The sequence below is a fragment of the Saccostrea cucullata genome, unplaced genomic scaffold (genome assembly GCF_032062105.1).
Source record: "Saccostrea cucullata isolate Sc308-1 unplaced genomic scaffold, CSIRO_AGI_Scuc_v1 ctg186, whole genome shotgun sequence".
In the NCBI taxonomy this organism is placed as follows: domain Eukaryota; kingdom Metazoa; phylum Mollusca; class Bivalvia; order Ostreida; family Ostreidae; genus Saccostrea; species Saccostrea cuccullata.
In genome coordinates, this window is record NW_026926202.1 from 158,061 (window position 1) to 180,572 (window position 22,512).

Here is a 22,512-nt window from a genome sequence, read left to right on the forward strand (position 1 = left end):
ACAATATGACATAGAAAAAATTTCATGAAATCACGCGCATGCACGTGTGCTGCAATCTGATTGGCTGAAACTTTAAATGGCTATGTCTCCTTTGTTTTTTGATGAAATGTTTTGAAGTTTAAATCATCGTCATTCCTTATGATATCGTACAATATGATATAGAAAAAAAAATCATGAAATCATGCGCATGCACGTGAGCTGCAATCTGATTGGCTGAAACTTGATATGGCTATAACTCCCTTGTTTTTTGACGAAATGCTTTGAAATCTAAAACATAGTCCTTCATTAGGATATCCGACAATGCGATATAGAAAAAAAATTAATGAAATCACGCGCATGCACGTGTGCTGCAATCTGATTGGCTGAAACTTTAAAAGGCTATAACTCCCTTGTTTTTCAAACAAACAGGATGGGATTTAGAACATAGATAAATATAAGAGACTCCTACAAGAAGGTATGGTCATCATGCACGTGCACGCACGTGCGTGCATTTGGAACGAGTTAAATTAAAAATACACTTGAATGAGTAATTTTTAATACTTTTGGACTGAATGCTTTAAAATATAGTATATTAAAATATATAGATAGTGTAGACAAGATGATATGGTCATAACGCACATGCATTCACATGCACACGGGTGCAATGCTAAAATTTGAATATAATTGGTATTCTTCTGTTAAAGTCAAAAATGCACAGAATTTGTCTTATTTACTGAAGCTTACAGGGAATATGGCACCAAAAGGGAGTTGGGGGGAGCGTTTGGGGAACATCTGTAACGGTTCCCGTTACAATTAGCACTAGTTATTATTATTATTCTTTTTTCTTCTTATTTCTTCTCCGGTACTTTTTTGTCCGGAAGTGTTCTCAGAAACTGTTCACCAAACTAAGTTAAAACCTTTTCAGGGTTAGTAGGCATGTTGTGTAGATGTGCCGAACGAAGGTCATTTTGCGCGCACTCGCATGCACGTGCGGGCGCGTGCAATGAGTAAAATGACTGATATATTTAATATGGTTGTAACTTTTATATTTTTTGATAAAATGTTTTGAAACTCATTATATAAAGATATATCAGTTGTTTAGATAAGATGACATGGTCAAATTTGCATGAACTCACGCGCATGCACGTGCGCTTTGCTCTGATTGGCTGAAACAGAAATCTCAATATCTTTTTTGTTTTATGATGAAATGCTTTGAAATTTCTAACATAGACATGCATTAGGATGTACTACAACATGATATAAAAATTTTTTCATGAAATCACGCGCATGCACGTGTGCTGCTATCTGATTGGCTGAAACTTTAAATGAGTATAACTCCCTTGGTTTTCAACCAAACAGCATGGGATTTAAAATATAGATAGACATAAAGGACTCCTACAAGATGGTATGGTCACCATTCACATGCATGCACGTGCGTGCACGTGCGCTTTGCTCTGATTGGCTGAAACAAAAATCTCAGTCTTTTCTGTTTTTTACAAAATGCTTTGAAATTTAAAACATAGGCACACTTTAAGATGTCCTACAATATGATATATAATAATTGTCATGAAAATACGCGCATGCACGTGCGCTGCAATCTGATTGGCTTAAACTTTAAATGGCTATAACTCCCTTGTTTTTCAACCGAACAGGATGGGATTAAGAGCATAGACAGACATTATGGACATTTACAAGAAGGTATGGTCATCATGCACGTGCGTGCACGTGCAAATGAGTAAAATAGTGTAGACAAGATGATATCGTCATTACGCTCATGCAATCACATGCGCACTCCTGCATTGCTTAGATTTGAAATACATGGTATACCTTTGGGAAAAAGTTTACGTCTTAAATGCATAGATTTTGCCTTCTTTAATGAAACTTACAGGGAATATGGCACGAGAAGGGAGTTGGGGAGCGTTTGGGGAACATCTGTAACGGTTCCCGTTACAATTAGCACTAGTTTATTTATTAGAGTCATATTAAATACAGATTTTATTAGAATGAAGCCTCATAATAAAGAAAATGCAAATTTTGTAGACTTTATGTAACAATGTTAAAAAGGCTACAAAATTTGTGATGTTTTCAGATACTATGTGTATACACAGAGTTAAGCAGTTTAAAGATAGCCAGATATCCAATGATATAGGATATACGTATTTCTTTTCTTTCCAAGAACTCTCTGTGTGGTCGGAAATCAACATTCTACACCTTGAGCTATTCTTGCCTGACCTCTTCATAATTACATAAAAAGAACATGTAACTTGATAGTTGAGGAAATTGAGCCACTGATGCTTGTGCAGAATTATATCAATTTATTTATTATGTCTTTCCAACCTTTTTGTTTGATTTAAATGAAGGAAATTATTGTAACCCAAGAACACCCCCCTTTGTTATATTTGCTACACCGTTGATTTTATGCACCTTTAAAGACTTAATAACCATTTTTGTTTTATAATTTACAAAATAAACAGATTTAAAATATACATTTTACAAGCTGTAGTAAAATTCTAATTGAATATTACTATGGAATGTTCCATATACATGATTTATGAATTACATATATAGGGCTGCCGTGGGCGCAACCAGACAACAAGAGATGCTTACTCCTCCTAGGCACCTAATCCCACCTCTAGAATTCCCAGGGGTCCGTGTTTTTGCCTTCTTCACAGATTTTTATTGCTTGTAGTTTTTAACTTTTTATGAGATCCATCATCGTTCGTTATCTTAATCTTGGAAGGGATATGTAAATCATGTCTCGAACCAGAAGAATTTACACGTTTCAGAATAACCTTAGCATTTATAATGTATACATGCATTTTTATTATTTGTTCATTTTATTTTGTTGAGATGGTTAGATTCGATAAGTCTACACTGGTTTAAATAGTGATTGATTGATAGTTGTTGCTTTACGCAGAGCAGGCAATATTTCAGCCATATTTCGGCGGTTATATGATTCCTTTATGTTTTATGTAACAACTTCTTAATCACAGCCTTGGACTGCTTAGAGAAGCTAGGTTAAGTATTGGTAACTGAATTGTCATGTTAACCGGATTCTCTGTGCATCATGAACTTTACAGAAACGGGCTTTAAGAAGTAGCGGGTATACTTACACTTAGAAAGCCTTATCACTAGGGAAAATTCATTCAATAATAAAAAAAAAAAAAAAAAAATTCCTTGATTACATTTTCGCATTTTAATTAGTATCCATGATTCAACGACACGTACTCAACAGATATATCGTGTTCAGGTAAAATTTAGGGACTCGCTGACGAATTTGTCATTCTACATTTTGGATGAAAAAGAACTCATAAACACAAACATTAACCGGTAATGCCTAGGTCACATTTAAGACGATGGTCGGGCGACTAAATTTTACTGGTCTTGTCGGCTGAAAGAACATGATCGGCCGACACAGTGTCGGACGACACGGAGCAGTCACATTATTTCCTAGGGACACCGATGACTTGAATAAGTAACACAATCTTTTTTCTTTAGAAATCAGTAATATTTTTTCATAGATCTATATTCAGATAGGTGACACGAGTAATGTTTGCAAGCCAAAGTGGCAAAATCTTATAAAATTGTGACTCAATGTTGAAAATGTGTGCAAAATTTTGTATGGAATTGCATAAAAACGACAAATGCGCATATCTAAGCAGCAAAGAATATTTAAGATTTCTTTATATCTTATGGAATAATTATTTATGTTATTTCCGTTCAAAAAATATATATCAATCCATGCATCAAAATTTTGCTTGTGTTATGTATCCTTAATAGGTTAAATATTCACAAGTCGGCCAATTGTCGCCCGATCATCGAGCTCTGAGCTACAGTTTGATTTTAAACGTCGGTCGAAATTAGGAACATCTTTTTTGTCGAACGACGGACGACCGTCTTTATAAACTGACTGCCGATGGTCGGACGATGATCAAAGGTTGGTCGACGGATAACTTCAATTGAAGAATCGGCCACCGACGCAGAATAAATTATAACTTGGACCGATGGACACAAAATTGGTCGGCCGACAATAAAAGAGGTCAAAATCGGGCAAGACAGCGGCCGATGAACTGCCGACTGTCACCCGAAGAATCCCATTTTTGCTTCAAAACCCGTCGGCCGGTGGTCGTTTTTGGAAATGTGACTGGGGATTAAAGAATACTGTACTGTACGTACTAAAGAGACAATTTTGCTTTTTGTCAAACTAATTGCTCGGTTCACTTTATGCATAAAACGGCCCTGTAAATATTATACAATTTATTGACTAATACTTTATGTTCCATTTTAAACATCAAAATAAAGTAGAAACTTAGTACTTTCATTTCCTATTAATTTTTTTTTCCATATTTTGACTTCCATTCACATTTGGTACTTTCTGAAGGTTTTGAATTTTCTAATGTTTATTTCCGTTATTAGATCTTTTAGAACTCGAGTCTTGTCTCGCTTTAAGCTAGATTTTATAGAAATTTAGTGGACGATCAGTCGACCTTTAACGTCACTTAATCTGGAATTTGAGAACAGCAGATACCGACTGGACAAAGTTCAAATAATTTTAGAACTACATATTCGACTCTGTGGCAAAACAGTTGTAAAGTTTATCAAATAGAAGCAAAGAAGATGTTATAAAGATTTGCGAACGAAAGAAGTGTCAAGAAAGAAATGTCAAACGACGTCGATAACGTTTATGCCGTGTGGCAATAGACCAAAAAACCTAGTTTTATGTTTATCTTATCATTTTAAAAAATATTATGAACTTGTATATAACTAAATAAAATTAAAAGGCAAAATTTAAAAAGGTAGAGCCATTAGTGTGTAAAATTTTTGCTGATAACAAAAGGTTATTAAGATTTTATTGCAGCTGAGACATTACTTTTGGATCAACCCTCGTGCATTTTATTGTAAAGACTGCCAGAGACTGTCATGGAAAATGTGTGCAAACGCTTGAAATTTCCGAGTTGGGCATACCCGTTGACGCCCGTTTACTTAATATATGTACTTGCTTGTCATTTTATGTGTGTGTGCAATATGAGTATTTTATTCATAAATATGCAATCATTATATATGTTAGATGTTATAAGCATCAACTGAGGGGGATTCTTCGCCCGTTGTTGAGAATTATGGACGAAAATTAATGCCAAGTTTTTAGCTTCATTCGCAACTGAGACATAAGCAGTCACCCACTAGACAATATTAGAACCATTGTAATGGAATCTCTCTCTCTCTCTCTCTCTCACACACACACACACATAGAAACAGAGGTAGTGTATTCTGTCCTTTCTATATTTAAATTATATACGACTGAGCATTCATAACCCAGATACATCTATCATTTAAGCTGATGATAAAAATAGGACTTGACATCTTGCTTGTCTCCTCTCGATAGATTTAGGAAAGTCTCTTAGTGCTTGTCGAACGTATTCATATCATTTCCTATTTTTCTCTATTCCACTTCTCTTTGTTTTTATTTGCAGTAGACGTGAACAGAAAAGGGTTCACATTGATAGAAATGATTGACCACTATTCTTGAAATATTAAATCAACTAAAGTAACGTCTACGTGATGTGGTACATGTGTTCATTAGTTCATTTGTAACCTTCAAAAATTCATAACTGATTTTTAAAAGAAAACTTAATTGATAAATTAAAGGGAAATTAAATGATTGATTGGAGAAGTCCGTGAACTCATCTTAGGGAAGTTAAACAAACTAGAATAAACTTCACATTATCTAAGTTTCCTTCAAAATTATTTACACTGTGCATTTGTAGTAATTTTGTCTGGAAAAACCTTCTGTTTATTAAAATATCTTCAAAATACATTTTTTTTTTTCTGTTTAAAAAATAACTGATTTTGATATTTGTATCCTTTTCCCCCGTTGCATAAATCTAATTTTTACACACAATACCTGGTATTGAATTGCCTACAGGTATGTTTTAGAGTGATATTTGCTGATAAAGCAAAATGTAATAATCCAAAAATGGTGTAATTACATTTTGCGTTATTACATTCTGTTTTTATCAGTACGGAAAATGTAATAATGCAAAATGTAATAATCCCAGTTCCTGATGTTAGTACATTCCGAGTTGTAACAGTAGTGTTTACCCAGGTGACGATCCCTCCATTACACCTCATAGAAAAACTTTATTTCAAATGAGATTATCTTAGATATATCATGCGCAATGCACCCACTTGACGATAAACGAGTAAATAAAACAAAATGTACTGAAAAAACGCAAGATAAGCGTTTTCTTTATCAAGATAAAGGCTAATATGCATACTTTTCAGTTTTCTGCTGGAAAAGTTTGAAAATAAAAATAAGTACATGACTTTATAGCACAGAGGTGCTATAGTAGATTTTCAAAATTAAAAATTGATCATTATCATTTATCAACCTAGAGATTTTGGCTTAATTAATACGGTTCTATAGCAAGTTTGGGATCATGAATATGTTAATGTTTTGGTGGAAGTGAATTACATCAGTGATTAAATATTCTTATTTTCAAATGACACAAAATATACATCCATAAAGTCAGAAATTGTTCTCAAAATTAAGAAAAGACTAAAATTTGCAGTTCATAAAAGCCTCTAACAAATACTACATTACTTATACTAGTAATAAGACTTGTAACATCAATTCTGAATCTGGAGTCAGAAAATAAATCCCAATAAAATATAGCTCTCGGAATACAACTGTACGCTCAGAATTAACTACACCAATGTGCATGTATATGATTAAAGACTGGAAAATGAGCCTCTCTATTACACTTTTTTAATCTTGTATATGCCTCAGTTAATCGGGTACTTACGAATTTGATGTAATCAATACTAACTTGTTTATTATGGTCAGGTACAGCTACATTGCATTTGACACAGCAGTATAAATGCCATTTTCTGTGTTACGTTAGTGATAATAGTATAATATATATGTGACGACTCATAGATTAATTGTAGTAGTTATTAAAAAATTCGCTTAGCACTTGTGGCAAATTGGAGTAAGCGTAAATTTTGTCAAATTGCTCAATATGCAGTTTATTTAGATTTCAGTCATTTCTAGTAAAGGAATAAGGGTGGGGTGAGGCACTTATTTAAAAATTGTATACGTGCAAAAACTAGTTTAACTTGCGCAAGGATCACTAAGTCTTATACTTGAGTAAATATTTCAGTTATATATGTATTTTAAATAAATACTGAAATTTGAAACTTTAGTGGAAAACAACTTTAGAAACGTGAATATTTTTTATGTTATCTGTAATGATACTTTAAGAAATTTTGAATCATGACCCTGGGGCCTGGATATTTAATTTTTTAAACGACCTGAAACTGGTCCTTTACAAATTGTCTGGACATTTTGGTGGATTGAAAGGACATTTTAACGTAAAATAATGGTCGTGTTAGCTAAAGGTTTTTAGGACTTTTAGCGGAATTTAAAAAAAGGATGGGGACATTTCAGCAGGAGAGTTTAGTCAAATATACTAATTGGAATATCTCTAACACTTAGGTGTTTACTCGCACTGTCCCTCTTTCACCAAAGGGAAGGTGAAAGTAGAATTTAGAAGAATAAATCTGAGTAAAAATAAATATATTTAAAACTTTATGGACCGGATATATGATTTGTTTCGATCACAGAGCACCTCCAAGTTTAAAAAAGATTTAAGCATAAATCCATCGACTTTGTACTGCAACCTTCTGTGATGATATCTTTTTTTAAAATCTCTGTCTTGTTTTTCCTTCACAACTTCCATACTTTTAGTGATCTAATTACTGATGAATATATACGTATACAATGAGCTTTATTCAAGAACAAATGTCCGATTTTCACTGTCGAAAATTCCAATATACTCATTAATCTGCAGGTCATTTTATTGCTGATTCTACATCAATTATTTGAAAAGATTTAAAATTATCTCTCTCTCATCTTTCTCTTTCTCTCTCTCTCAAAAAATGCCGCTAAAAATATCTAATGAATTTTAACATGTTATCAATTTTTTCCCGCTAAAATTCCATTCACGCCTTCAGAAAATGCTAGAGCCCTGTCAAATATTTTTTTTTGGAATTACATGTCTGCATACAGAAAAAAGTGTTAGTGTCCAACGTAGTTAGTCTGAAGAGGAAATTAATTGTGATCTATGTTTGTATTGAGAAATTACATTGACGGAGGTCCTGATATGCTCTGAGTATTTTCCTTCTACTTTTCAAATTCTATTTTTATTTTATTTTTTGTCATTATTCTTCTTTTTAAAATTTTGCCACATTCTTAAGAAAATAACTTTTTAAATTGTAATAATTTCTATCTTAGTGTATATATTAAGCATATGTACTGTAACAACTGTTTTCACACTAGAATATACACTGTAACTTAGTATATTTTTAGAGATTGGCGAAACTCTAAAACAGTATAAGGTGTATGAAGAAAAAAGTGATAAAGGATATTACACGAAAAATCCCCCCCCCCTCAAAAAAATAATTTAAGAAAAAAAAATGATCTGCTTAATATTAAATGAAGGAGCAGTTTGATTCTTCACGTGAAAGCAGCACTGAGGCAAAGCAACTACAAAACATAGCATTCTAGTATTTATAAATGAAGATTTGAAATATACAAGTATACTGAGTATCGATAAAAAAAATAAATTTCAAAAGAAGAACACAAATGTTCTACAGACCCCTCCCCCCTCCTCAATTTCTTAATGGCTCTTGCAAATTCTTTATTTTTTTTAAAATCTTGTATCGACTTTGATTAAAGTGAATTTCATTTACATGCACTTTTTTTTTTAAATTACATATATACATTTATTAATGCGGTCTTTTTAAAATTTTACTCCAAAGAATTCATATTTAGACTGTATTTAATTTTCGGGGTTTAAACGGATTTCATATTTTGTTCAAACTATAATTTAATTTAAATAAGTTATCATATGTACAAAATGACTAATACAAAGAGGATTCAGGTTTCATATTCTCTAGTGTTTTGTGCAGTTTTGTCCCTAAAAGGGATTTTTTTTAATTGTGGTAAAATTTCAACTTCATAAAAAAAATAAATTCAATTTTTTAAAATCGAATTTTGTCTATCTTTATGTAATATTTATACTTCGAAAATTTCATAGATTATCCAACAGACTATTCAGGATCGTTCTTATAGAAAAAAAAGTTATAAAATCTCACTTTTCAAGATTTTCATCAAATGGACCATATATTTTACAAGGGTCTGATTAGATCCGATTTCATAAGTGTTTCATAGCGGAATTTCAAACACTCAGATTTTAACTTTTTGACTCTATAAAAGTTCTTTTAAGCTCTTTAGCTCTTTTAAATGTTGTTTTTTTAAAAATAAATATGACTTCCTTTTCAATAGAATGCCACTAAAACATGATATTGAAAAGTCGATTTGTAAAACACTAAATATTAATACAAATTAAAAAAAAATAAACTTATGTTTTAGGAAATACTGTTTATAACAAAATAAATCGTGTAAGTATTTAGTTTTATGAGCTTTTTAATTTCGCTCAACAGTTATTCAATTCTCTTTCAAGTATTGGCAAATATGCAAGGTGCATATATCTTCTATTAAATTAACAAAAATAAATAGAGAAATAAAGAAAATTAGTTTTTGGAGAAATTTATGCATATTTCAATTTCATTTAAAATTTATACAAATAGAATAATATATTGACATAACTTTAGAACCTATTCAGAACATATTTTTAACATAAAATATATATATATATATATATATATATATATATATATATATATATATATATATATATATATATATATATATATATATATATATATATACATAATAAATAAAATAGATCTATGATTATTGAATTATTTATATATATTTGATTTTAAAGGAGAAAGATGAGATTGTTAATGTGAACTCTTCAATGAAAATCATTTATGATGGAGGGAAAACTCAATGAAAATCATTTGCCTGTATTCATCAAATTTTATTTCATGTTTATAATTAATGTTTTGCTGTTGTGTGTTTTGCATTGTAAAATTAAAAAAAATGTAGTTTATTTCCTATTTTTCTTTTTTAAAATTTTGCGATTTTCTATTTGAAATTGTTGTTTCACAAACGTAATTTTGTGAAAATTACAAAATTATTAATCATTATAAATTTCGTCGTTTTAACATTATATATAGTTTACTGTATTATGTACCCGTACATGTACTATTTGTGCCTATAATTTGTGCCAAATCAAGACTGATATAGGTTTGAAGTTATGTCAGTATACTAGTATTTTTCTACTTGTACAAATCCAGAAAAATCGATAGATTTAAATTCAATTTTAGTTTACATGAAAAAAATATATCGATTGCCTCTTTTTTTTTTTTAACATACAAAGAGGAATAATTCATGCAGCTTTCTTTCTGTCGCGCGCTTTCTAGTTGTTCGCTTTCATTTGACCGCCTTGAACAGGAAAAAAATGTGAAAGTAAAAACCATATTAAATTAACAAAAATACTATACATTAGAACACAGGGAAACATAGTATATTTTGGTAGGAATTTTATTAAAAAGAATTTAAACTATTAAGGATGGCAGGACTTTCGGTGGTACCTGTAATATCAAGACTGACGCCACTCATCCCGCCTGACTTGCTTTCATTTATATGGTTCATTAACAATTAGTCAACTGTTCACGTTTGAAAATAAATCTGGGAACAGGAATAAGGCATGCTCTTCAGAAATGTAATCGGACATTGCAGAATCACTGGTATTTACTGAAAATCCCGTGCTTTCCATACGATTTGTAAGTTCGTAAATGCTAAGATAATGTTTTACATGTTCATCTTTCTTTGTTATATATTCATATATTTTTTATGACTTATTTGAAATCGGAGGAAAATAAATCGCTTAAATCTCATTTTTCAGTATATATATATATATTTTTTGTTTTGTCCAAAGTAATAGATTTTGTAGAATAAAAAATAAACTATTCACCCCGTGTTTTGTGAAACTGGAGACATGCAACAGACATGCTAATGTTTATCTCCGATTTATATTTTTAAAATGCAAATAAATTTATCTCAGATTGAAACAGTTCACCTAGTAGAATATTATTTATTTTTAAGAAATATATTTTTTAAATAAATGTGTAAACATTTTACATTAAACGAGTTGGATTAATTATTTAATATAAATTCATAAATACCATTGTACTTGTAACAAATATTTACATTTAATATATGGACGCCATGAAAATCTTTGCTGTAAAAGTTCTGAAATATTGATTACATTCTGATAAACATAAATTTACAAAATATTGACAATATTCAAATTTTCAAAAAAAATATATTTCTCTGCATACGTTCTCCAAATTTCCAAACACTTCCCTAAAAAACTTATATGTATAATACTACGACATATTATATTTTAAAGAAAATCTATAAAAATCTCCTCTGTCAATTTCTCAAGAAAAATAGAGATCTGAACCACATGAAATATACATGTATATTATAATATATATAACATTTTCAAAAAGGTTTTCTTGGGGCAGAATACAAATACATATGTTTAATTTCATGGGAAGTTTGGATTTAAATTTTGCTTTTTGGGGGAAAAACAGATAGCCTTGATCATACATATTTGATATTAATTCCCATCTGGTGTATTTCTAATAAACGGGCCATAGACCATAGATTTATGATTGACGGTTAGCTTTTTATTGGTAATTTTAGTGCGATGCCAAGCCCTGTATTCAATTCTTTTGTTAGTTTTGTTTCTTAAGTATAAAAAAAGTACACCAAAAATCTCTCTTGTTGTTCTACTTGGTCAATTTTTTTTGTATTTGATATCGTGGTAAAAACTTTTTTTTGTATTTGATATAATGGTAAAAACAAAAACAAAGATACAGTTATTATACATTACATTTATGATCATCAAAGTGATAAAAATATTTGTTTTTTATTTCTTAAATTTCACAGATTTTCTTAAATTCATATTTCTTGCTAACTCGAAATTCAAAAACACCAATAATTTGCTCTGTGGTCACAAAAAATTAAAAAAAAAAAGCTTAGAAGACCAATTTCTGGAGAAGGTCTGTATATAGGTCTTTTGTTTCCCGTCCAATCCAATCACTGTGTAAAAAGAAATACTGTTTAAATTAAGAATTGATACACTTAGTAAAACTAATTAAATCATCCCAAACAAGTTCCTGTTACTAAATCAGGAAGCATTTATAACCAGGAAAATTGTACTCCATGTTTTATTAGCTACTTTGTTTAGATCCACGGGCACCTTACAATATATATGTATATACTATAGGCCTATCCTATTAGCGTAAGGAAATTTGGGAGAGGGGTGAACATTCATAGGTTGTTATATTTCTTGAAGAAAACCTCCAAAAACGCCCTCCTTCTGATATGAATAACCAAATGCAATACTAATATTTGTTCATCATATAATGAATTGTTAATTATAGGTTACAGCTTTGTATAATAAGATTCATAACCTGTTTAACAGGTATAGAAGTTTGCCAATCGGGAAAAGTAGTATTTTCCAAGATAATTTTCCTGTTCAATACTTGTTCATGATTTTTAAAAAAAATGTCTACAGACTTTGTTTCTCTTTTGGACGTTAATATCATTTAGGGATAACTGAAATCAGCCTTTATATTTCTTTATGTCTGAACTATATGAATACCATGTCAGAATAAACAATAATCATATATAGGTATATTTAAATTACAAAAACAACAACAAACATTATCAAACAATTACCCGTGCAGGAACTGAAATCTGTTTTGTTTCTAGGTCGACAGAAATTAAATACCAATGCAAGTTAAATATGAATTTAGAAAGAAGACAAATATATATAAGGAGCTTTATGTGTGCGTGTAAATGAAGAATTGAATTGTTTGATAGAAAAAAAGCTTTTCCGAGGGTTTATTCTTTCTGCAGCAACCTCCTAAAGTAGGCTTTGTGGTTTTATTTTAATTGACTCGTTTGCTTATCTGTAGATTTGCCACTAAAAGCTTGTTAATATGTGTAAAATGCTGGATTCATTTGATTGCGTTTTATTAGATGTTAAGTTTGTGGGTAGGATCAAATCTATTAAAGAGTTTGAGGTTGACCGCATCTGAAGAACTTTTGTTAAGTAAAGCTGGGACCGTCAGATAAAGATAATTGAGACTTTATCTGGGGGAAATAAGTGTTGTAATGTAAAAGAAAGGTTTGAAATCAGCAGAAATAAAACAAAGAATGTGGAGAAAAATATGTTAGAAATCAATTTTTAAATATTCAATGAATGCTTTTAAAATTTTGTAATTAACTAATATCTTCGTTTTATTCTCCGACAAGCAAAAAGAGACAAAAATCTGTGACAAAATTTTGGAGGGAAATTCCAGTCACATGATGGCGGTATAGAGCGTATGGTGTAATATGTAAAGAAGAATAATGTGTTTATATATAAACATGGATCTGGGGCATTAAATCCTCGACGCGGCGGTCTATAGAGTGCAGTTAAACTTCTTAGTATCTACCAGACGTATCTAGAGCGGGTCATTGCCCCTGCGCGTTTCTATATTTATATATTATGATATACGGAAACCAGACATGGCAAAAAAACATGTGTACAAAACTAACACAAATTAAAATTCTTTTTTCTTTCTGAAAAGTATATCAATAGTTGCTGATACGATGCTTTTTTGGTTATTTTTTAGCGAAACAGATGACGGAATTTTTGTTTGCACTAAATTCATTAAATTGAATGAATAAAAGACTTTAGATAGTAAGGAAATCTTGTGCTTGCTAAAAAAAGTATGAGGGTGAAAACCAAAATTGATGAAGGAAAGAAAATTTGTAAAGTGAATTATGACCCTGAAGAAGGTCATAAAAAGCTGACAGAGAAGGAAGCCAAATAGGTGAGAGATGTACAGGTACTACAGTACATCACAACACATCACATTAAAACTAATAAAAGGAGTATAACTCTCTTAGGCTTGATAAGAGAGAGAGAGAGAGAGAGAGAGAGAGAGATTTCAAAGAATAAGTGCGTTTATCATCTATTCTTCTTTTGTTTTCGTTCTTCATTTCTTGTCATTTTGCGATTAAACATTGGGTTACAATCTACAGTGTACATATAGAATTAATCTGATCTTGCATTGGTTTCTTGGGGCTGTGTGTTATGTAGAAATAAATTAGTTTTCATACCCCTTTACCCTCCAAAATATTTGTAAATTTATTTAAATATTTAACAATATGAGGAATTTTTTGGTTAGTTTTTTTTTTTTTTATATAGTTATTTTATCTCTTTCATTGTTATCGTTTAGTTGTTGGGTTTGTAATCTTGTCGCCCTAGTTGAATATCTTGGATTCTAAATTTTTATTTTACCTCTACTATGTGTGTTTTGAATAGATTCTTTCTTGAAATATATTAAACTAGGTCACGTAATTATTGAAAACATACATGTGCATTTAATCAATTAAAAAGTTCGGTTAATAAAAACTCTACAAATGCGCGCTCTTTTTTTTTCAAATATAAATCTTAACATTAAGTACATATATAAATATATTTTAATGCATATGTATATATTTGTATGTTAATTTTTAATCTTTGTTAAAAAAAAAATATGTATGATATACATAATACCCTGCTAGGAAATAAATATCTATTTTGTATTTTCAAAGAAAATTTTTAAAAATGTAATTAACGAATTCTGTTTCAATAAAAAACAAACAAAAAAAAACAACAACAAAAAAAAAAAAAACAAACAAACAAACAAACAAAAAAAAAACAAAAAAAAACCAAACAAACCGCATAGTAAAACATGTTTCTACATGATGCTATTATAATCCATTTTTTTTTATTATGATTATTTACATTATTAATGAAGGCAATTTTTGCTGAATTTTCATCTTTTACTCTCGATAAAACGGAAGCTGTTGTTTGTTTTGTTTTATTTTTTTTCTTGTTGTTTTGACTTTGTTTGTTTTTTAAAAATTTGTTTTAGTGTTTTTTTTTTCTTCTTCTCTTTCTGTTTTTTAATTTGCTTGGTTCTCCTTTTTTAGGAATATGTTTATATAATTTTTTAGTTGTTCAACGATTTATTTTAAATGATATTTTGGTTAACACATGGACATGCATCTGATGGGCACACTAAAATGAAAAGAATAATTATAAAAAACGTCAATTTATGTGTTTCTCATATTGATCATTTAAGAATTTTGATTTTTTTTTCACATTTTGTTTAAAGAAAAAAAAAACTCTTAATGTGCATAATCTGAACATAAATCAACCTCTACATTTTTTAAAACAAATTGTCCAAATATAACCTTCTAATTTGTTACAAAAGTTTGTGGTAATACTATTTATAAAGTGGTAATACTATTTATAAAGGTCATCAATATCAGAGTTTCTAAAGCTCAGTTTAATGTATGAAAATTGATATATTTTTGTACCCTATAATGTAAATATGGAATAAAGTTTTGTGAATAGCATATTCGTGAGTAAGTATGCTATTATTTAACTGAATTTTTAGAAAAAGTGAAATGATAAGGAATTTGAAATATTTCAAAACAAAGGAAAGGTACCTCTAAATTTGAGATTAATTTGAAGTTTTAAGAAAATTCAACGAAGAGAAAAGAAAGATTCATAGATTACATCACCATGTCTGACCTTTAACCTCAAGAAATGGCCTTGACTGTCATTGAAGACTATTAATATACGTGTCCAAAAACAAGGTCTATAGAAACAAAGGTTAGATTTTATTATAGGACAGGACAAACCGCACGTAGATGAAATATGTGCAGGCTCAAACAATGTCTTCAATATAAGCATGATATGGCAAAGAAATAAATGTCTATAATATTTATAAAAAGAAATATATCATTTAATAATGAATAGAGATTTCTAGTTATTTATTTCGTGTGCCTTAGAAGATATGAACTATTTTTGAATATGATTTCAACCGTGTTATGTATTACCTTGATTAGTAACAACAATTTTAAATATTATTCTCAGAAAAAAAATTACTCTTGTAGATAATATATTGATATACATTCGAAAAGTTGAAATACTTAATTTTGAAAGAGTAGTCAAAAATTAAGAAAAAAAAATTGTAGACATGAGCTTAGTAAATCTTTATCTCAACTCTTAAGAAAATATAATTATACTAACTCTAAAACACAAACATGTATTCAGAAATTTCACATTTTATGATCAAAATATCAATAGTTGTTTTTAAAAATCGTATTTTGATCTTTAACACTTCATAAAATGAATATTAAAAAACTAAGGAAGGGAAGGAACAAACGGTATTTTTCTATACTAGAAAAACAGTTAAGTTTTTAGGGCTATGTCAATTTGAAATAATAATTTAAAAAGGGGGAGGCTGAAAGAATGTCCCAAATCATATTCTATTAATTTTTTTTGGTATGACTTACAAATGCTAAATAATACAAATGCTAGAATTAGGATTTGCTACATCTATTCGTGCTGTTTACCTTCAAACATTTTTTAAAGATTTCATTCAAAAGCAGCATTCTTTTCAATTATAAAAAGCTTTTTCGACAAGTCACACAAAATTCTTATCAAATATATATTTGCTATGTATGGATGACAAGCATAAAACTTTTGCTAACAGTTTACAGACCCCCCTTCTTTTTTTTTCTCTTAATTTTAGTTCTTAATCTGTTTAACTATAGTTATTATATTTTTTCTCTTAAACAATAGAAATTGAATTAAAAAAAAACCCATCAATCATCCTTTTCTTAAAAGGAACAATATAATTTATAGAAAGAATCAGCATTATAAACATATCTTAATACGGACTAGTAATATGTTTACAAGGTAAAAAAGAACATTCATCGTTTATTCTTTTTAACCTTATCATTTCAGCTTAATTGAAAACCCAGACAGGGCGGTCCCTAACAGTGAAGGTTCCCAACAAATATAGATGGCAAATGTTTAGTCGGTTACTAATGGTTACCAAATCTATGCCAAGGGGTTAGGTTACTTGTGCATATTTCTTGCAACAGCAGATAAAAATCTTTATATTAGATGTGTTTTAAAACAACTCAAAAACAATTTTCAGTCACATTCTTTTTGTACTTAGACTTGTATTTAGATCATCGATTGGGTCTGATGAATTTTTTACTGTTATAGTAATTGATCGAATTTATGTCAATATCTGCAGTATTCGATTTTTTTTTTCATTATGAATGGACCAGACTTATGCTAGGTGTTTGTGCATAATAAATATAAATTTAGCACTTCTAGTGTGATTTTTTTCTGTTCAGTTTATATGCAGTAACAGTATTTTCATTGGATATGAGTACAACCAAGTTAACACGGTGCTAAAATAGAAGTTTGTTTTTCATTATGAGTATCATTAAAGTAAATGGTAGAAAATGGAAAAGAGGGTTTAAACGACTATATATCTAAAGTGATCACAAATGCTTTAGTTTATGAAATTTAAAAATGATAATTTTATGGTTTAAAAGCAGTTGGGAAACCAGACAAATCTATATAAAATAATTTCCAGTTAATGTGGAGCGAACAAACAGACATTTCCTGGAAATTTTATGGACAAAAAAGGGATTTCGTTTGTTGAAAATCTATAATCTATATCCAAATTAAGTTTATGTTTTATAATATTATTGGCCAGACTAAAACATATGTTCTGCTTCTGTGTGGAATATATATATATATTTTTTTACTAAATTCAAATATCTTTTTCTGTAATATGGTAATTTAAGAAAATTTCATATACATTAAATCCCTTATTAAATAATAAATTCTTTAATCATTAATGAATAAGTTGGTTATGCCAATTCAGGATTATTCACTAAAACGTTCAATTTTCAATGGAATTCATTTTTTTTTTTGGTCTTTTTTTTTTTAAAAACTACTGCAACAATTCAACGCACCAAAAACCGGGAAATGAAATGGTAATTAGATAAAGCATATTCTTAACTTGATGAATAATTACATTTTTAGGATTTTGAAAATCTCTCCAACAGTCTTGTGATGCTATTTTTAAAAAAATCCAATGAAATAATTTTCGTGGATTACGCCTATTTATTGCGCTAGTTTTAACCAATCAACTTATAGCTTACTTTGTAGACCGTGCCCTCTCTTTATGTCGTCACCAGTAGCAGTAGGGAGAATTAGGAATTCGTCTGCCCTTCTGAAGGAAGGTCAATCTATGGTTCTTGGCGTTTTGAATGTAATCATGCGAGTTATGTTTCGTGATACTTTTTGAAAACTTTTGAAATTGTGTGGATATAGCATCATTAATTTTAAGGATCCATCTGGTGAAAAAACTGCTGAGAACCTTTCCTAAGCCAGGCAGATTCCCATCGTCTCTTTGGTATGCCGGTAGGCCAGAACGCCCTCGCCAAGAGGGCATTTCAGGTCGTCGTGCTAGAGCGGGTTAACACAGACAGATGTTCGCGCTGACCTGGTCATTCGAGATCACTTGAGGTGAGCTTTCATACCACTCGATTTCATAGCGAAAAAACTTAGGCAATGCCTAGGTCTTTTAATTCCACTGATTGTGTTGATATATTTTCACGAATTGGAACGATCAATATATCTCCTATACTGAGGAATAACCACAACAAGCGTAACACTACAGCAGATGATATTGAGCCATTTTAATTCTCAGAAAAAATCCCAAATCGGAACAGAAGCTAATTCCTACTAAAGTTGTTGTAAAGAAACATCCAAGCTGCTAATTTAATACTTTAGTTTAAAATCGATGTTATTCAGAAGTTGCTCCATATCTTTGCATGAAAAACTGCAGTGTGCATCAAACTCGATTTATAAACAAATTGCGTAATAGTTGAGTTGTGCAAGTTGCCTGTATGCACCGGCGCAGTGTGTATTCCTGCACCAGCGAACGTTTAAACCTGCAGAAACATGCACTATTTATCATACAAAATGGCAGTTGCACAAATGCAGAATAACTATTAATAATCAGGTGTAAAACTTCAAGGAGATTACGTAATTTAAATACTTAACAAGCGAATCGGGGAAAATGCGCGCAATACTGGGGTTTTTGTTAGAAATTGTTAATGCATGCAAATTTCGTTTCCTTGCATATTTGACACTTTCCCGCCTATTCTGTCGCTCTAGAAATAGCGTACATGTGTGAGAGGATTATTTATTTCGCGGATGTTTTTTGCTGTATCATTGAAATTAATCTATTTATAGGTTTGTTGAACCATCTTTTTATAAATTTATTTTCTTTTTTTTTTAAATGCAGTGTTTGTATCCGAGAAATTTTTAATTTAACATGGAGAAAAAGCAAATAGAATGCAATTCAGTAGAAGTGTCAGTGGTTTGAAAAGAAGTTCCATTTCAAAAAGGCAGAAGAATGCAATTTCAAAGAAAGGTCTTGTAGTGCATTGATTCAGGGTTCCATTTGCAATTTAATAACTAGATTTATTGTATTAAAATTATCATTTAAACAGTCAGCCTTTAAATTTTGCTTCTTTTTTCTTTTGAGAGGCTTTCTTATTTTTATGAAATGTTTTCATGCATTTATTTTTCTGAAACATTCCTTTGAGGATATTTATATCAAGACTCTAAATCCCCAAAAGTCTGTTGATAGGGGGCACAACTCTTACAAAAATAGAGCTATCATTTTAATTTACCCCCTAAAACTAAATAATTTTCAAGTATAATGGACCTCACCCTTCCATTACAATTACTTTTTATAAATTTAATTATAATAATCAATTAAAAATCTGCAATGCCATGTTTTTTTTATTAAATTATATATGTATTGGGGTTGGGGTTAATAACTGGTCATTTCTGCTCATATAAAGTTTAAATTTGACCCCAAAAAAATATAAAAATGATGGTGCTTATTATTAAAAATCTCTTTGGTAAAAAGTGATAGTATATAAACATTGAGAAATTAATTATAGCCAGAATACCTTTATTTTAAGAATTAAGGGACATATAGCTCTGCAGAACATCCTTTGATTTGTCCTTGTTTTTAAAACTGTAATCTAACAATATCTCACTGTGTGTTTACTGATATTGGATGATTGTTTACTAATCAAAACTACATACCCAGTTTTATGTTGACTCATTTTTTTCTTAATAAAATGTTTTATATTTACAGTGCTCCATTTTGGTTTAAAACAGATCGCATTCGAGACCAAAAAATTGGTTTTGCGATGAAATTAAAACTATGTCGCATTTTGATAGAAAATTTAAAGGACGTTTTTTTTATGATCGGGATTGAGATTTACGTTTTCAAGATTCTCTATCAAGACAATGTTTGAAGATATACATTTTAACACACTTTACAAAGCGCCGTATTTTTGGATCACGTTATATAAATATACAGTTTTTTAGGGTAACATTTGAAATTGACACCCCAAGGAAATACCATTGTCAACCGACTGCAGCTACTTAGCGGAGGTTGAAAATCTTTTGGTAAAAAGTGATAGTATATATAAACATGTTAAATTAATTATAGCCAGAATACCTTTATTTTATTATATAAATGACTTATTTACGGCGTCAGCAAAAAAAAAAAAAAAGAACCGTCGATCGTCTTTACGTTCATGTATAGAAAGCTTTCACACTCACCGGTTCACTAATCTCCTTATTGTTTGTTTGATACTCGAATTAGTCATTAATCATATAAAATTTCAATATTTATGTTCGCAAGCATGTTTCCTACATAAAATGTTTTATATTTGTTGTTTTCAAGTAAGCTATATCGGACGCAAGCTTTTATTGACGTCAAGTTAACAGTCACATTTGCAAACGCGCAAAAAATTGGTTTTGCGACTAGAAATTGAACCGTATGTTGCATAATTTCCACGCATGTGGCATTACCGTTGTGTTACCCGTTGCCACGTGTGTTGCTAAGGCTCAGGGTAATCGAACGGATTGTTAACTGCATCTAAACCAATCAGATTTTAGTATTTAACATGAAAGTATAATAAAATGTTATGACAGCATGCTGTAATAGTAAAGTTTGATAGAACCAGAAATGTATATACATAACGTCTCTGAGAGAATGGCATCCAAACGTCGTAAACTTTCTAAAGTTTCTCTGACCTGGTTAATAAAGTATTTGGTCAATGGCTTGCATATCACAATTAATTATGTGTTTTGGCGGCATTGATAACGACTGCGTTATGGGTTAGATACTTGGTAGTAAGTAAACAGGTAAACATGATAAACGATTGGCAAAGTCCTGTCTCAACAACTGTCAAAGTTTTATTTTCTTTTGATTAAACTTTAATTCTAGGATCAGATTACGTGTGTTCTTCTGTGTACCATACAAAGGGTGGTTGTATTTAATAAAAATATATCCTTCAACTATCAAAAGATTTCTAGTCAGAGTAATCAATAATCTTTGATTTAATAAAAACATAACACATGTGTATGTTAGTTGATTGTTTTAATTGTGTTATTCACATGTTTTCATCATGGCGAGTGAAAAATTTGTTAATGGCGACCAAAAAAAGTTTTAGGTCGCCATTTAGCGACCTAAAAGTAAGTGCGACTTGGAGCACTGATTTAGCAAAAGAAATTAATATTGGAGTATTCAGAAAAAGATCTAGATTAAACTGAGCAATCAGTTTTGTTTTCTCCCAAAATTCAAGAAAAAAAAGGGGTTAGGGGATAAGATTATGAATCAAATCAGTTTATCTGAATACAAAATAACTGCAGCTCCTAGTTTCTTTAAGAGAAGTATTTAAGCATTGGATATGATAACCTCTCTCCTTCATTTTGACTTTTTTTGGGATGTAACCTTTAGGGCAGCTTATCATCATTTCTCTACCCTTTGTCGTAGAGTAATGCCTTTTACTGACAAAAATACCCCCTCCTTACCCCTTTGATGTGGGCATTACTACACTGTCCTTACCCCTTTGGTGTAGAGTTAACTTTCTACTGGCAATGCTTCTCCTTCTTATCCCTTTGATGTAGTGGAATGATTTCTACTGTCAAAACTACCCAGTCCTTACCACTTTGAGATAGAGTAATGCTTTCTACTGATATTGCTACCCTCTTCTTACCCCTTTTATGTAGTAGTTATGATTTCTACTGACAATACTACTTCCCTTACCCCCTTGATGTAGAGTAATGCTTTCTACTGTTAATGCTCCCTCCTTACCCCTTTGATGTAGATTAATGCTTTCTAATGACAATACTACCCTGTCTATACTCCCTTGATGTAGAGTAATGCTTTCTACTGACAATACTACTTCCCTTACCCCTTTGATGTAGAGTAATGCTTTCTACTGACAATGCTCCCTTCCTTATCCCTTTGATGTAGAGTAATGCTCTATACTGACATTGCTCCCCTTCATAACCCCTTTGATATACAGTACTGCTTTCTGCTGACAAAGATACCTCCTCCTTACCCCTTTGTTGTACAGTACCTGGCCAAAAGTCTGTCATAAAATGGCTGACGTAACGTAACGTGAACAACGTGAACGCAAAATTCTAAAATAAAAAAAAATCTATAAATATTAAGCACTTACCCTTTCATCTCTAGTATTTAGTTGCCTGAACCTTAGATTTAATAACTTGTCGAATTCGCCTTGGAAATGAA

The 22,512-nt window shown here is 30.5% G+C and overlaps 1 long non-coding RNA gene across 1 annotated transcript in view; it reads right to left on the bottom strand.

The window, feature by feature from the left end:
• LOC134271081 (uncharacterized) overlaps nucleotides 1-19,103 on the bottom strand; it is a 32,904-nt gene extending 13,801 nt beyond the window's left edge. The window contains exon 1 of the long non-coding RNA XR_009992954.1: nucleotides 18,041-19,103. This is a non-coding gene — a long non-coding RNA (uncharacterized LOC134271081). The remainder of the gene's footprint in view (nucleotides 1-18,040) is intronic.
• Nucleotides 19,104-22,512: the final 3,409 nt, after the last annotated feature.